Source organism: Lonchura striata, chromosome 12 (genome assembly GCF_046129695.1).
Source record: "Lonchura striata isolate bLonStr1 chromosome 12, bLonStr1.mat, whole genome shotgun sequence".
Taxonomy (NCBI): domain Eukaryota; kingdom Metazoa; phylum Chordata; class Aves; order Passeriformes; family Estrildidae; genus Lonchura; species Lonchura striata.
The window spans coordinates 18,547,256-18,562,058 of record NC_134614.1 but is presented as its reverse complement, the minus strand read 5'-3'; positions in this window follow the sequence as shown (position 1 = coordinate 18,562,058).

Below are 14,803 nucleotides of genomic sequence, written 5' to 3'. Positions count from 1 at the left end.
TTTTCAGTTTTTATTCCTTTTGTCCTAAGCTAAAACAGAGAAATATTTCAGAATCTGCCACATGCAAAACCATTTCCTTGCCCAGCTCTAATTGCTCAATTGAATTATTTGCAGACAGATCACAACTCCCTTCAATGAATCAGTTCCATGAAGGCTGTTTTCCCCCAGTCCCTGACCCATAGCTCATTCATGGAGCTCATGCTTGTGCTGATTTAATTTAGTTCACGTGGCCTGGGAGGTTTTCCTGTTTGCACAGGCCCTCACTTAAACTCAGGATTTGCATACAGCTTCTAATTCTCCCTTAAATTCACCCTTCCACCCTTTTCTGCCTCTGACCTCCCATGTGGGATGAATCCATGTGGGAAACCGATGCAGGAGGAGCACAAACCCAGCTGGGATGAATTTGTTTAAAAAGCTGGGAGGACTTTCACTGAGGTTTTTTTGGAATTGCTCACCCAGTCCTAATTACTTTATAAATTTAATGGAGTTAATTCTGGCCACTGGGTGTGGGGTATAAAAGCAGCACAGAGTTACAAAACCTCATCTCTTGGCACAGGGAATGTGCTGAGGAGGAAAATGAGCAGGGAAGAGCCCTCATGCAAGTGAGATTTCAGGCTCCTCTGCAAGAAGTTGGAAGCCAAGGTGATGTTCCTGAAAATTTTTGAATTTCAACTCCCATAAGCCACTAAGGTGGTAAGGAACCGGGTTTTTATTGTTGTTGTTTTGGTCTGCTCCTTTGCTCACAAGAGCTGATTACTGGAAACTGCAAGAAAATCAGGGCTGCCAAGATATCTCAGTGGTTCATGAAGAACTGTTGTGTTTGGTTGTTTTGTGAGATTTTTGTCTTTGTGTTTCTTGTTTACTTGCTTTTGTAGGGTTGCTATAAATTGCAGTTTAGGGTAAATCTGTAATTTTTCTGTTCCTCTGTCAGTGGAAGAAATCTTTAAGTATGTTAAACCTTTCTGCTGCTGATTACTGCAGGGATTTTTACTGCAAGATAAATCTGCACTTTACAAACAGGAATGCTGTCCAGGTGGATATTTCGGAAATGCATCAAAGGCTATATCCGATAATGTTCTCCTCAACTGAAGGTGACAATAATTATAGAAAAGAAATGGGTCTACTTCTGTGCATATCCCAGAATATTAATTTCTCTGGTCAAACCAAGATTCTGAAGAACAAAATACTGAAATTGTTTAAGATGAGGCTTAACACTCAATCAGCCAAATTCCTTTTGTGTCTCTTACCTGCTCACCCAGAAACAGATTATAATCTGCTTTTGTACATGGATAAGAAAAGTGAGGAGCAGGGTAATTCACAGAAAAAAAAAATATATTTGCAAAATACCTTTTCTTGCAGTGTTGCCTACAGAGTCTGCAGTTTAACTGCTAAAAAAACCCCTTCAGAGGCTGGCCTGGTGCAAAGGAAGGTTGTGCTGCCCCAGGCCATGAACAGGCTCTGCCTCTGGTCTGTCCCCTGCTCTGGTCTCAGTTACTGTAAGCAAAGCCCCAGCAGCCAATTCACCAAATTAACTTTGGAGAGATCTGGCTTCATTTCTAGTTCTTTAAGCACCAGGGCTGTCATTTAACAGAGTTTGTTGTGGATCAGCTCAGACTGGGTTGGGCAGTCCTTGGCCACACCAGGGCAGCTGCAGAGAATAAAGAGCCCAACCATAGCTCAGAGTGCAAAGGGGAGCAATAAAACCTTATCAAGAAGGAATCACACACACCTAATGAGAATCAGATGCAGCATAAAGAGGCCACGGGCATGCTCTTATCCAGATGCACAGGGAATTATGTACATAAACAGTGGATCATTTGGTTTTACATCTTATTTTTCATCCAAAACTTCAGGGAGAAATGACTTGGTTACTGGAAGTGGGAAATTTTTCCTACTGTAGCATTTGGGGATTGCTCCCACAGAGCTTGGGGTGATGGAGCTGCCCTGGGGGACCTGACACCTCCACTCAAAGTGCTCTGGAACAAACATCACCAAGTCCCCTGAGCAAAGTGCCCAGCTCTGGCTGGGACCCTGCACATGAGAAGTCTCTGGGGCAGGAGAGCTGAGCCAGAGTCCCCTGGGGCTGGGCAGTGCTGGCGTGGGGCTGTGGCCTCTCAGCACAGAAGGTGCTGCAGCTGGAGCTGTGCCATGGACCACGTGCAGAGGTGGCTTTGGATTCAGTCCAGGGGCTGAAGGAAGGTTCTGCCTGCTGTGCTTCCTGCTCTTGGTGTTCTGGTTTCCAGGCTGGAGGGTCAGAAGGCTGCAGTGCATCAGTGGAGATTTGCTTCCCACATGAAAAGGAAGCTGCTTTCAGCTTCGCCTGCCTTGTGGTTGCAGATATGACTGCACTTGTTGTGATAAATGCAGGAAACTAAATACAAAGGGAAGGGTGGCTGTCAGTCAGCACAGAAGGCTGGAAGGGTGATGATGGTGTTGAGTCTTGCTTGGGCTTAGTGAGGTACATAAAGCTGGGCAAGTTGCAGAAAGCTCTTGCCTTTGAAATGAAACATGTCTTGGGCTTAACCTCTGGATGCAAGGTCCCACAAAGGGGACTGGTTTGATGTAATGGAATTATGTCTCTTCTGAGGCTGTTTGAGGCTGCCTGACTTGTTCCCAGGATTGACATTCCCAATCTGGTTTAAGAGGGCTCAGTCTAACCCCTATACTACAGAAGTCATTTCACTCAGGGGGCCTGACAACGATGAGATTTGTTCTCCCCGTGGATCCAAACCTGCCTGACAACCTCATTCCTCTCCACCACAGGCTGACTTCCCAAAACCCCTCTCTGACATGCTCTGAGCCAGCCCAGAGCTGTGTGTTGCCACCAGCCCTCCTGCCAGGAAGGCTTTTTGCCGTGTGCTGGTGCAGAGCAGTCAGTGCTGCTTGGAGAGAAGAATTATGTGTTTGGGCAGATCTGCAGGACTGTAAATGCTGCTGCTTCTCACTGGGAAAGTGATGCCCTCAGAGATCTGGCCCTCTGTTTCCCATGTATTTTGGTGTGAAATCCTTTTCCAAGGATGCATCTTGCCAGTGTCTGTGCTCCAGGAGCACCACAGGAAAACCAGCCTCTGCTGCTGTTACCCAGAGGGGAGCCCAGCATCCAGCAGAACCCAGCTCCATTACTGCCAGAGCAATGTAGTTGAACCAGAATTGTGTTAATTACCTACTTACCTGTGAAAAACCTTAAGGTTCAGGATTAAGGGCAAAGAAATTATTACTCAGGGGATATTTTAATGAGCAGAAAAACCCATACTTTGTTTCACAAGTCACTTTTTTTAACATTAAAACTTCCTGGGCTTATAATTAGAAATGTAATGTTTTGTGAACTGCAGCTGTTCAAAAACTATGGGGGAAATGGTTTATTTCTCAGCTGCCCTCTTGCTTAATGAATCCTCTCAGGTTTATTTTCCAGTGGTTAATAGCACAGCACTTATGCCCACCCTGTCTCAAAGAGGAATTTTAAATCTATAGGGCACTTCTAATTGTTTTACATACATATGTATAAATTCAGGCAGACAGTGAACCATAACTGATGCAAGTGTTTGGCTGTTTGGGAGCAGAGAAGAGAGTGAAGGAAAGGCAGGCAGTGTGGGGTCCATGGGCCCCCCGAGGACTGTCACCCTCCTGGCTCATGGGAGCCAGTCTGACAGGCAGGGTGGCGTGGGGGGACATTCTCAGGGCAAGGACTGTCTCTTCCAGAGGCCATGGCACCATGCAAAACACTTAATAAATGACACAACTTAGAGGCAATTAGGTAATTGTACCTCTCTGCTGTACTCCTGAGCTCAGCACACACTCCAAGCTCTCAGGCTTAGGCAGGTGTTACCTTGATCTCTGTAAAGCTGAGTTTTTGGAAGGGTCTTTTTATTACATGTTTTTTTCCTTCTCTTTAAGTCCAGAAACTGTGGCAGGAGAGCTGCTGGCTGTTTGCTGCTCCTCCTGAGGGCACCCAGCCACTCTGCCCTTCCAAATATCCACAGCCCATGCCATGCCAGGGGATCATTTTAATGCACAGCACTCCCCATTTCAGGGGTAAATGCACATATGGGGTGAGGCTTGGGGCATGGTGAGACACCTCCCTTACAGTGCTGTGGCAGACAGCACCACTGAAAGAAGCTGCACAGGGAGGAAAGAGTCAGAAATAGCAACCAAGAGGCTGGGTATAGCTTCAGACTGCCTCCTCATTAATCTCAGAGCAAAATCACTTAAAATAATCCTGACCTGGCCTTCCCCATCCATTTACAAGAGGCTGTCTAATTGTTCCTGTTCCATGGCAAAGGACCGTGGGCTGCCTGGCTCTCCAGTGAGCTGGGCTCATAAAAGAAAGGCTGATGGGGATTGGACTTGGCACTTTGGAGCCCTGATGAGTATTTGGCAGGGAAAAGGTGCTCATCTGAGCTGGGTGGATTGCAGGAGGACACATTTTTGTGTCTGGTTGTGCACTCTTTTCGCCCTTGAGAGAAGCAGGTGTAAGGGAGAGGTGTCTAGCAAGAAGGCAGCAGCACAACGAGCCTGAAGGATGCTGGCTGCAGGAGGAAGCTTGCAACCAAAGTAGGTTTCTCCACTCTGGGATCTGGGTTTTTAAGTGCAGAAGCTGGCTCCTCAGTGGAAACATTTGGGGAACAGCTGGTATCAGCTATCACTGCTCCTCCTTGTCCATGGGGATGGATTGCACTGCTGTAAATCACTGCCTTGGCAGCAGTCCCTGTTCACACCCCAAGCCTTGGTAAAATCGTAGGCTGGGAGTGGAAGTTGTGGAGAATCAATCCTGGCTTTATGCCACCTGGGAGTGAAGGCAATCCTTGGGTACCATTGGGTGAACTATCTGGGAGGTTTTTACTGCCTGAGAAGTGGTTGTGAGGGACAAGCAAATTTAGATCTAACCCACATGATCTACATATAGCAAAAATCCAGATACACCCAGAAGGGAAATTAGGACAACAGAAGTTGATGGGCTGAAAACTTAATTAACATGTTGAAAATTTTGACCTGATCTCAGGCTTTTTTCCTTTTTCTTTTCCTTTGTTGCTATTGGTTTGGTTTTCAATATTGCTACTTAGGATAAATTTTGCTCTGAAAATACAAATAAATTATATCAGCAACATGTCAAGATAATGTGTTAATTCTGTTGCAACACAGTGGAAACACACTATAACAGAATTCCCCCCATGTACCTTCCTCTGGTTTACTCTGGGGCTCAGCTAATATTCTTGCAGCCCTGTAGCTTCAAGAAAGCAAATAACAATCTAAAAGTTTTCTCTTTATTGCATTCATCTGTTGTGCTGGGATGAGGAGCAGCTCCTTGTGATACACTTGGAATAACACATCTGCTGCTGTGTTATTCTATTCTGTGTTACATCCCAGCCCTTCCCTTGCTTTCCATGGCAAGCAAGAAACAGAATGACAAATAAAGCCATGGTTGCCATTGTCGGTGCCAGCTTCTTTTGCTGCAGGCTGGATGAAATATCCACACAATCATGGCACCATCCCATATTTATTTTAAAATATTAAACTATTTATAATGGAGGGGTCATCAGCATGCTGCATTCATTAGCCAGGGCTCCAGGGAAGAGATGGCAGCACACGAAGAACACAAACAGGCTCTACACAAAAGGAGCAAAGAAGCATCCTTTGGAAATGTCAGTGCTGAGCAGCAATTAAAACCAGCAAAAGTTAAAATACAGGGAATTCCAATAGTCTGAGTACAGCAGCCAGTCCTGAATGTCAGGGAACCTACGGTGGGATTCCCATGGATGTAAGGATAGGTGCACAGTAAATCATGAATGGGTTTTCTTTATGAAAAGAGGAATTAAATTGCTGCCTATGTGGAGAACCAGCAGTGCTGGAGGCAGGCAGGTGTGCTGCAGGTTGGAGAGGGAGACAGGGCTGGGTTCATGCCAGGGCTGCATCCCGCAGGATGCTGAGCTTCTCTCTGAACTGTGGGGAGGCTGCCAAGCTGCACACAGGTGAGTGTGAGGTTTCTGCCAGGAGCAGGCTGGAAAACATCACTTGAGGGGAAGGGACTGCTCTGCATGACGTGGTGTGAGCCCAGCATTGGCTCAGGCTGCTCGGAAATGGCCATTTGACCTTGCAAAGCACTTCTGGGCATCTCAGGGCAAGTGGTGTTAGAGTCAATGCATAAAAGGAGGGAGTGGGGGATGTACTCTCTTGTGGGAAATGTTTCTGAGCAAAAAAGTGTTTGTCCAGTAACTCCATTTGAAGTTACTCCATGCTATTGCAGTGATTTTATAGCTCTTAGTCCCCTTCACTCCATCTCCCACTGGAATCTGTTCAGGAGGGTTGTTACTCCTCGTGCCATTCCATCCCTCCTGATTTTGCATGCAGAGAAATGCTACTGTGGTCTTGAAGCTTGCAATTAGGATAATGAACTGAAAGAGGTCAGAAGAGATGAAATATTCATTTTTGGCCTTCCATGCCCTTTCAGGAATTAATTTACATTGGGCAGTTATGTGGTACTTTTCCTTTTATATTTTCTTTTCTCATTCTTTTTTAAAATAGACATGGATCACATCCAAAACTCAAAGTGCTCAGATGGGCTTTGGAGCTGTCCCTGGCTCTTTATACTTCCCATTTTCCAGGCTGCCTTCTGAAAATGTATTTTTTAGAGGTTTCTCACTCCAATTTTCCTGTTACCTGCCCACAGGACTCTAATGTTTTTAGTGACAGCAGAATTGCAGCTGGTGCAAAGTGGCCAAAACAAAACTAGGAATTATATTTCCCTTCCTTCACCTCAGGGTCTTCCACCTCCCTGATTTCTGCCTTTGCTCTTTCTTCCCTCTGCCCTGAAACTCCCCTAAACATTTCCCAGATTTTAGCAATCCCTGCAGGCACAGAAAGAATGATCCTTAATTCCCAATTTCCATTCTGCTGCTGGTCTCAGGGCTTTTTATTTCAATGCAGAATTATACAGAAATTCCTTCGGGGACTTTTCACATTCATATTTCCTTGTAGCTCTGCTGCTGAATCATCTAGGAACTGAAACTTGCTTGGCTGGAGAGCAACGTGTTTTTATAAATTATCGACATGCTGAAATTGGCCCTGGTCCAAGGCAAGCCTTCTACTTTGGTAATGTGCCTTGGGTCTAATCCCCATCACAGTGAGGAGGATGAAGATGACTCATCTCCAGCCGGAAAGGCTGGATCCAGGACCTAGTGACACATATGGGAGGTGGAAACTGGGAACAGATATGCCAGGAGCGGATTTGTAGCCAACACAGAGCTGCAAACACAACTCTGTTGGTTCAGATGTTGTCTCCAAAGACTCACTGGGGAGCAACAGCTCCCAGGAGCAAGTAATTCACTGCAGGAGCTCTGATGGGCTTGTTTATCCCAGTTCTGGATCTCTGCTGGGCAGTGGACTGTGTCTGTCGTTGTACAACACGATTCTCTTTCTGTGGATCTGGATCTTCACCTAAAAACTTGTTTGATTCAAGTCAGGAGTTTTAAGACTTTATTCTACAGCAATAAAAAAAAGAAAAGAGCCTGGCAGTAAAAGGGTGTTGAGGGATGGATGGAGATATGGTGTCCATCCATACGTGGTGCTGCATGGATGGATTTATTGCCCAGGCTTTTGTGCAGTGGTCCTGTGGCTGTGGAAAGGCTCCATGACGTCATGCTGAGAACTGGGAGTTGAGCTGCTCCTGCTGTGGGATGGGAGCAATATCCTGATTTATCCCTGCTGCGGTGGCTGCCTGCGCAGGCCTGGCAGAGCTGTGCAGTGGATGCCGTGACCTCTGTGGGCAGAGCAGGAAGGTGGAGCTGCTTCCTCTCGGAGCCTGCCTGCCAGGGACGTGATTCAGATTTTACAGCTAATTGACTGCACTGATCTTGCTGCCAGAAAAGGATAATGTTCAATGAGTCGCTTGTCTTTCAATAGCTGCTGTCCGAAACTCTGTGTGCACCTTATAAAACCAGTCCTGTGACTTGGCTGACTGGTTGCTCAGGGGCACAGACTCTCCCACGACCCCCTCTTTCTCTTTTCCCTGCTTCTCTGAGCCCTGCAAGCAGTGCCTCACCTAGGCTATGTGCTGTGTGACTCAAAGACAGGATTTGATGCGATTCCTCTGTATCTTTCTGTTTAAAGCCTTGCTCCACAGAGGCTAATGAGCCTTTCCATTAGTGGAAACTAATATCATCAGCCCCTGCTAGCAGGAGGAGATGGACTCCAAGCCAACCAAAACTGCTGGGGGCACTGGGTTTGAAGGGTTTGAAGTCCCATTAGCCCCAGAACCCTTGTGCTGAGGGCTGGGTGTTTTTGTAGACAGCGCTGAGCCTGTGGTTGGAGGAGACAAGAAGCTCAAAAACGGGAGACAAAAACCCATCAGCCCATCCCACAGTGAATGCAGTGAGGAAGGAAATTCAGGGAACTTGTAAATGCCACTCTGAGGAGGCCAGCATGTGCTGCTGCTGCTGCTTTCCCCTCGGCCTGCTCATCTTTCACCAGAGTTCATTTGTTAACACTTCTTCCCCACGCTGGCACCCAGCAGAGCCACTGCGGAGCTGGCTTTCATCCCTGCCCATGCCGGGGAGCGACGCCAGCTCCAGGATACTGCCCGCCATACTTCGGGGATGATGCTTGGAAAACATGGAACAAACAATGCTGTAGGAATAACTGAGCCCACAGACACTCAGGGAGAGCCGTTCCCATGATGTTTGCTCAGCCCCTGCCTGATTTAGCACACAGGAGGGGCTGGCGAATCACTCAGTGAGACGTGCTAATTCGGGCCTGCAGTCCATGTGAAAGAACGGCGAGACGGGCTGGGCTGGGAGACAATGAGAGCTAATATTAGGACGCCAGGCAGGGAGTCAGGAATCCCAATCCCAGCTGATCTGCTCCCAGGCCCCAAATCCCTCTTTGGAGCTGTCTGGAGAAAAGGAGCATCTCCCTTTTTGTTTGGCCGGGTTAGCCCTGGGAGCCGTTTGTCCCCGCCAAGGCTGCTGGCTGTTATTGTGTATAAATAGTAATGATGATGATAATCTTTCCATAGGGGGTAAGGCATGCTGGGGTAGTGCCTCGTATCAAAGCTGCTGCTTTTGTTGGACCCAGCTCAGATGTGCAGTAGATGCTGCTTTAACATCACGATGCTCTTGTGGGACCAGCGAGCAAGAAGTTGATTGGGGATGTTTCTGCGAAGATACAGCATCAGACACCGCCATGAATTCTTCTGCTTTGCTGCTTCAAAAAGCAAGATGGGGTTTGTATACCTTCCAAATCACAGAGTGATATCTCCTGGTGTGTTAATTGGCTCTGCTCCTGAGAATATTTGTGTGTGCTCAGCCTTACACATGTGGCCTGTCTGATGCCTGTAAATTACTCTCACGAGCAAAGTACAGCCAGGCCCCAGATGGCTGCAGGATCAGGCTGTGCTGTCTGTTGCTGCCTTCTCTTCTGCCTTTTGCCAGGATTGTAATTCTGACCCAGAGAGGGATTTCCCAGCTAGTCTTCACCATGAAGGAACAGCATATCAATACTGCTCCAAAGGAATTTCTTTTCCAAACTTTCAGCTTGTCCCATCATTGTGCCTTACTGCTACCTTTTTATTTCTTTTAATCTTGCTGAGGGTACTTGGAAAAACTTTTTGTGAGGATGAAATCAATTCTCTATTACAGAAATCTTTCCTCAACTCGGTGTTTTTATGAGGGAAAAGGTATTTTTGCTGTTTATACAGAATTGCTGTTGATATTCTGTGTATTGATTTTTTATTTTTGAGAAAAACAAACCCCTTCAAAGTGGAGCTGGTGGACAAGATACTGCACTGATGTGCCAGTTAGTTTCGGGAAGCTGAGCCTTTGTGGCTAGTTTTATTTTCAAACCAAATCACAAGATTGACAACTCAATTGTTTGAACCAGACTTTGCTACGGCTAGAGATGGGTTATTCCCAGCTTTTTCTTCCTGATCTTTTCCCACTTTTAAGCCATTAGACTTTAATACACATCCACCACAAGGGACTATGAACTTATTCAGCATGCAGCACATTTGAAAAGTGCAGACTTTGCCTGTTTATGGCACTGGAGAGACTTAAAGCAGAAATCTTTCCTGATACAGCTTTAGTTTTCAGGATTTTTAGGGGGAATGAATAGCAAGGGTTGTGTTCAAAATACATAGAGAAAATAGAAAGGTAAGGACTGGAGAGGGGAGGCAAAAGGCGAAGGACAGGGAACAGCATCTCCATAAGCCTCAGCAGAGCAGGGGTGGAGTTTAAGGATGCAGTGAGGCTCTTCTGTATCTGCAGAGAGAACAAGGGCAGTAAGAAAGGGGCAGAATGAGACTATTGAGCTGAAGCAAGTTTGGGTGAGTGTTGGTGCCTTGGGCAGTTGCACTGAGCTCTTGCATTACAAATCAGAGGTGAGCCCTTTTTCTTTTTCAAGCAGCAGAAGTGGAAAAGTGGAGGTTTATCAGCTGAGACAGGTGAATTGGGATAGTTTATCTTAGCAGGACACAGCTAGTGTCTACTGAGAAGTCTTTGGTGATAGTGTCTACTGAAGAGTCTTATTTAATGTGGAAACATTAAAATAGCAAAAAAAAAAAAAAAAAAAAAAATTCCTGGGGAAGAATGTGACTTAAGACCCAATATCTACCAGACAAGGAGGAGGAATTTGCTTCTTCTGTAGCTTGATCATGGTCAGGAAAGACTAGAAAGAAAATTTTTTTTTTTTTCTTTTCTTTTTGGAAATATTCCTGTGGGTATCAGAGACAACCACTCCAATAAAATCTGTCCCAAATGAACACTGTATTGACATTTCCTTCAAGTTTCTTTCAGAAAGTTGAAACATATGGCAGGCTTAGCTTCCCCTGAAAAGCCAATCTGATCCCTTCTCTAACCAAGAGGCTTTGCCTGCTCTGTGCCTGACTTCTTCAGATCTTTTCATGCCTGGCTCCCTCTATGCCAAAAAGCTCCACACACAACAATCCTACCCTGGAACAGAACAGCTTCTGCAGGGAAGATGTGCCTGAATGAAACAAATAAACCTGGGAGTGCTAGTGCTAATTAAAGTTAATGAAATCTACAATTTGTGATTGATTTTCTAGAATCTTGCTTTTGTAAAATGACTGGGCCCCCTGAGTCTGGTATCCTCACTCCCAGGTGGTCACTCTGACCCTTTGCTTCCACCCAATAAGTTCAACCACATCCCAACATACCCAGCCTATTCTGTGTTATTTAAGCCATAGGATATGACAGAGCATGTTTTATGGAGCCATTAATTTATTCTGTGGGTGACATTAACCACCCAAGAAGTATATTAATGGTCCTATAAAATATACCCCAGAGTGTCTTAATATGGTTATGAGATTGATCTTCAGCTTTATATTCCACTATGTGATATTATTGAAATAAATTGTAGAGGAAGGTGACATGAAGTCCCACTAAGGGGTGAATTTCCTTTTTCTTCCCAGCATCCTGTGGTCACATTCACTTTGAGCCAGCAGCCCTGGATGGAGCTCCAGCCACCCTGCTGCAAGAGGCTGGAAATGCCCTACACAGGGGCTGCATTTTGGGATGGACTTTGCTGGCCCAGCTCTGTCCCTGAGCAGGACCTGTCTGTGCTGGCTGGTCAGTAGCTTTCACCAGAGCTTCTCATGTCCTGACACTTGGAAGGTTTGCTGTAAATACAGGGTTTGTTCAGTACCTGGAGCTGGGTTATCTGCTGAAATGTTTGCCAGGGCCAGGACTCAAAGCAGCACCAGCCCATCTCCTCCTTGCTACCAGAGAGCAGCACCAGCCTGTTGAGAAAGCCTGGATGCTGCGAAGAAAATTCTCCTCCAGTAAAAGTTAAGTGGGATTAATATAAAAAAATTCTTGTTTGGGAAATAACCACAATACATGGCTTTTCTACTAACATATTCTGGTAGTGTGAGTGTGCCCACAGGAAACTTCAATCAATGTTTGAGAGACTGGATCTTGTTTAAAAACTTTCTCTTTTTTTTTTTTTTTTTTTTTTTTTCCAGGATTTATATGCTGAGGTCTTCAAAGCCTTGAGGCCCATGATATCAAAGGTTTGGGGTTTATCTGGAAATTAACAGTAATTCTGCTGTATTAAATAAGCTGTACTTTCATTTGTACTCTTAATCATTGTCATCTTTATGCTCTCTGGTGGGAGTACATGGCTGTGAACTGCCATAAACCCACAACATTCTCAGTGACTAGACATGGTTTTCCATTCCAAAAAAAGTCAAACTGTGGTTTCCTCAAGTTTCAGTAGGAAAGCTGAGAGAATGAGTTGATGCATGGGAGAGCTTTGACCCATTTTAGAATCCAGGACACAGCACGAAATTTCAGAGACGTTTGAGACCAAGACCATGGGTCAGTATCCTATTTGAAAGAACCATTTGAGCTGTTGTATGTTTGTAGCAGGGCCCAAAGCATGCAGAGCACCTGCTGAAGGAGGAAGAAAGCAGCAGCCTTCTCATCCTGACAAATTAGCAGCTGCCAATGCATGGGTTGGAGTGGCTGTAGAAAAAAGAGTAAGGGAATCAGGCTCTGGTTAAAGGCCTGAGCCCACCCAAGTCAGTTTTCACAGCGCTGTCCTGGGCTGTGGGCTGGTGAAGAGCATGCAGACCTGCATGAGATGAGGCTGGACCAGCTGCTGCAGGTGAAGTAGGATGGCTGCAGTGAGCCATTCTCAGATGAGGAGTGTGCCCTGAGCTTCTCCCTGCCCCATGTTCATGTTCAGCTGTTCCCCAGGTGGGTGTGTCTGAAGATTCCTTAATTACTCTTTGTGAAGTGCTTAGAGACCCTCACAAAAAGGAGAGTGTCATTATGAGAACTGCAGTTGTCAGAGATGAAGACAGTCTGTTAATCATTAAATCCATCCCCTGCAAAGCAGGACCACTGTCCCTGGGAGAGAGGCCAAGCTCTGCAATGAGAGGCAGTGCCAGGTTTGTATGCAGTAATCACCCAATTATCCATCAGCTGGTGTCAGGGACCCTTCTGGGCAGGAGCAGCCAGGCTCAGTTCTGTTAAAGGCTGACCAAGAGCTTCCTTTAATAGAGGTGGTTGGAGCAGCTGTGCCCTGAAATAATCTCCTTGCAGCAGTAAGGTGCAGTACAGTCACACAGCAATCAGGACAACAAAAAACCTTGGCTGTATTTGAGCTGATATAAGCAGTGCCAGCTTCCAGATTGACCACCTGGATGCAACAAGGTGATAAAATGGTAGAAAAGTGGTCCAGGATAAAAATTGAAGTGAAAATCTGAAAATCAAGATGAAGTTCTGGCTGAGAGTTGCCGGTTTTGTTAATTGTCAGCAAGAACAATTTTGGGAACACAGTGGCCCAGACATGGGTACAGTGTTAGGATTACAATGGGGACAGCTCACTTTCATTACAGTTGCAGTGTTTGTAAGCAAACTGAAAAGGGCCCTTGGAAGTCTGTCATCTCATAAATTTTACTATCAAAACTTGTTTTTCCAAACAGTCTTTTCCAAAAATTTTTCCATGAGGCATGAGTAGTTCCGTAAGATCTATTCAGGGCAACCACAGCTCATGTGATGTTCACATGGAACCCAGATGATTTTTAGCTTAGCAGGGCTGTCACATAAGACATCCTGCAAAATGATGATGAAAATACGTCACACCCAGCTCTGGGCTGTGAACAAGGGGCTCCCTGCACCATGAGCTCACGTGTGTGACACAACTATCACCCAGTGCACAGATGAAAGAGAAAGCCTTCCCCACAAGCTATGCTGCTGTTCTGTAGGGTCTACAGACCTCTGGAGCATTTCTTGCCCAGGGGATCCAGCCTGATGACCTATCCACTCTTTACTGGTGAAGGCACAGTAAAAAGCGTGCTGTCATCCTAAAAGTGACAAATGGGGCAGCTGGTTACTGAGCCAGCAAAAGCAGATGTGAGGCAGTTACTGCTGCTCAAACATAAGGGATCAGCACAGCTTTAAGGATGAAAACATATATGAAAGTTCCAAATGGAAAGAAACCTCTTGGAAGCAAGTGAGGGCTAGACACAGCAGGTACACTGAACTTCACGAGTCCACTTCTACCCGGGAAGGCAGGCTCTGCCTCTCGGTTGGAAGGACTTTCCTGAGCTCTGTAATCCCATCTGCTTCCCGTGGGCAGAGGTGCCTGAGGCACAGGGGATGGAGCGGGGTCACTGCTGTGCTGTGTGACACTGGCCGAGCCTTCCATTCCCGTGCCGGGATGTGGCTGCGCCACTCGGGCCGGGGACTGCGCTCCCGCGGCGGCAGAGCAGCGTCCGCAGCGATGGAGTTCTACAGGACAGCCAGATGAGGGATTGCAGCTGGGGAAAGGAGCATGGAATGCAGGAGGTGAGGGAAGCACAGGCGTCCCAGCTCCATCCGGGACAGGTGCGAGGGCAGGGAAAGAATCCCGGTCACCTCTGAGCTCTGTGCGCTGAGCCGGCTGATCAGCTGGGCCAGCATCAGACGATGTTAGGCTGAGCTGTTTCCCCACGCAGCGATGCTCCCCGAGCCTGCCGCCCCTCCCGCATCCCGGATCTCCGCGGGACACGCTCGGCTGGGGGGATGAGCGATGAAAGAGCGAGGCGGGCAGCAGTGAAAGTCTGCGGGCTGTGCTGTCTGAGCACACATCAGTGCAGCACAGGCAGCCAGACCAGACTCTTTGTTTCCCTGTGTCACTCCTCAGTCCCGATTAGCGGCAAAATAGGGCACGCACACGTCTGACAAGTGAATTCCGCGCTGGAAGGGGTTCGGTCATGCATAAGACTGCTGGAAATGAGGCCTGGCTTTCAGGTTTGGAAGCATGGAGCATGACCTGGAAGGGACAGCTGGTACGTGCACTCTTACTTTCC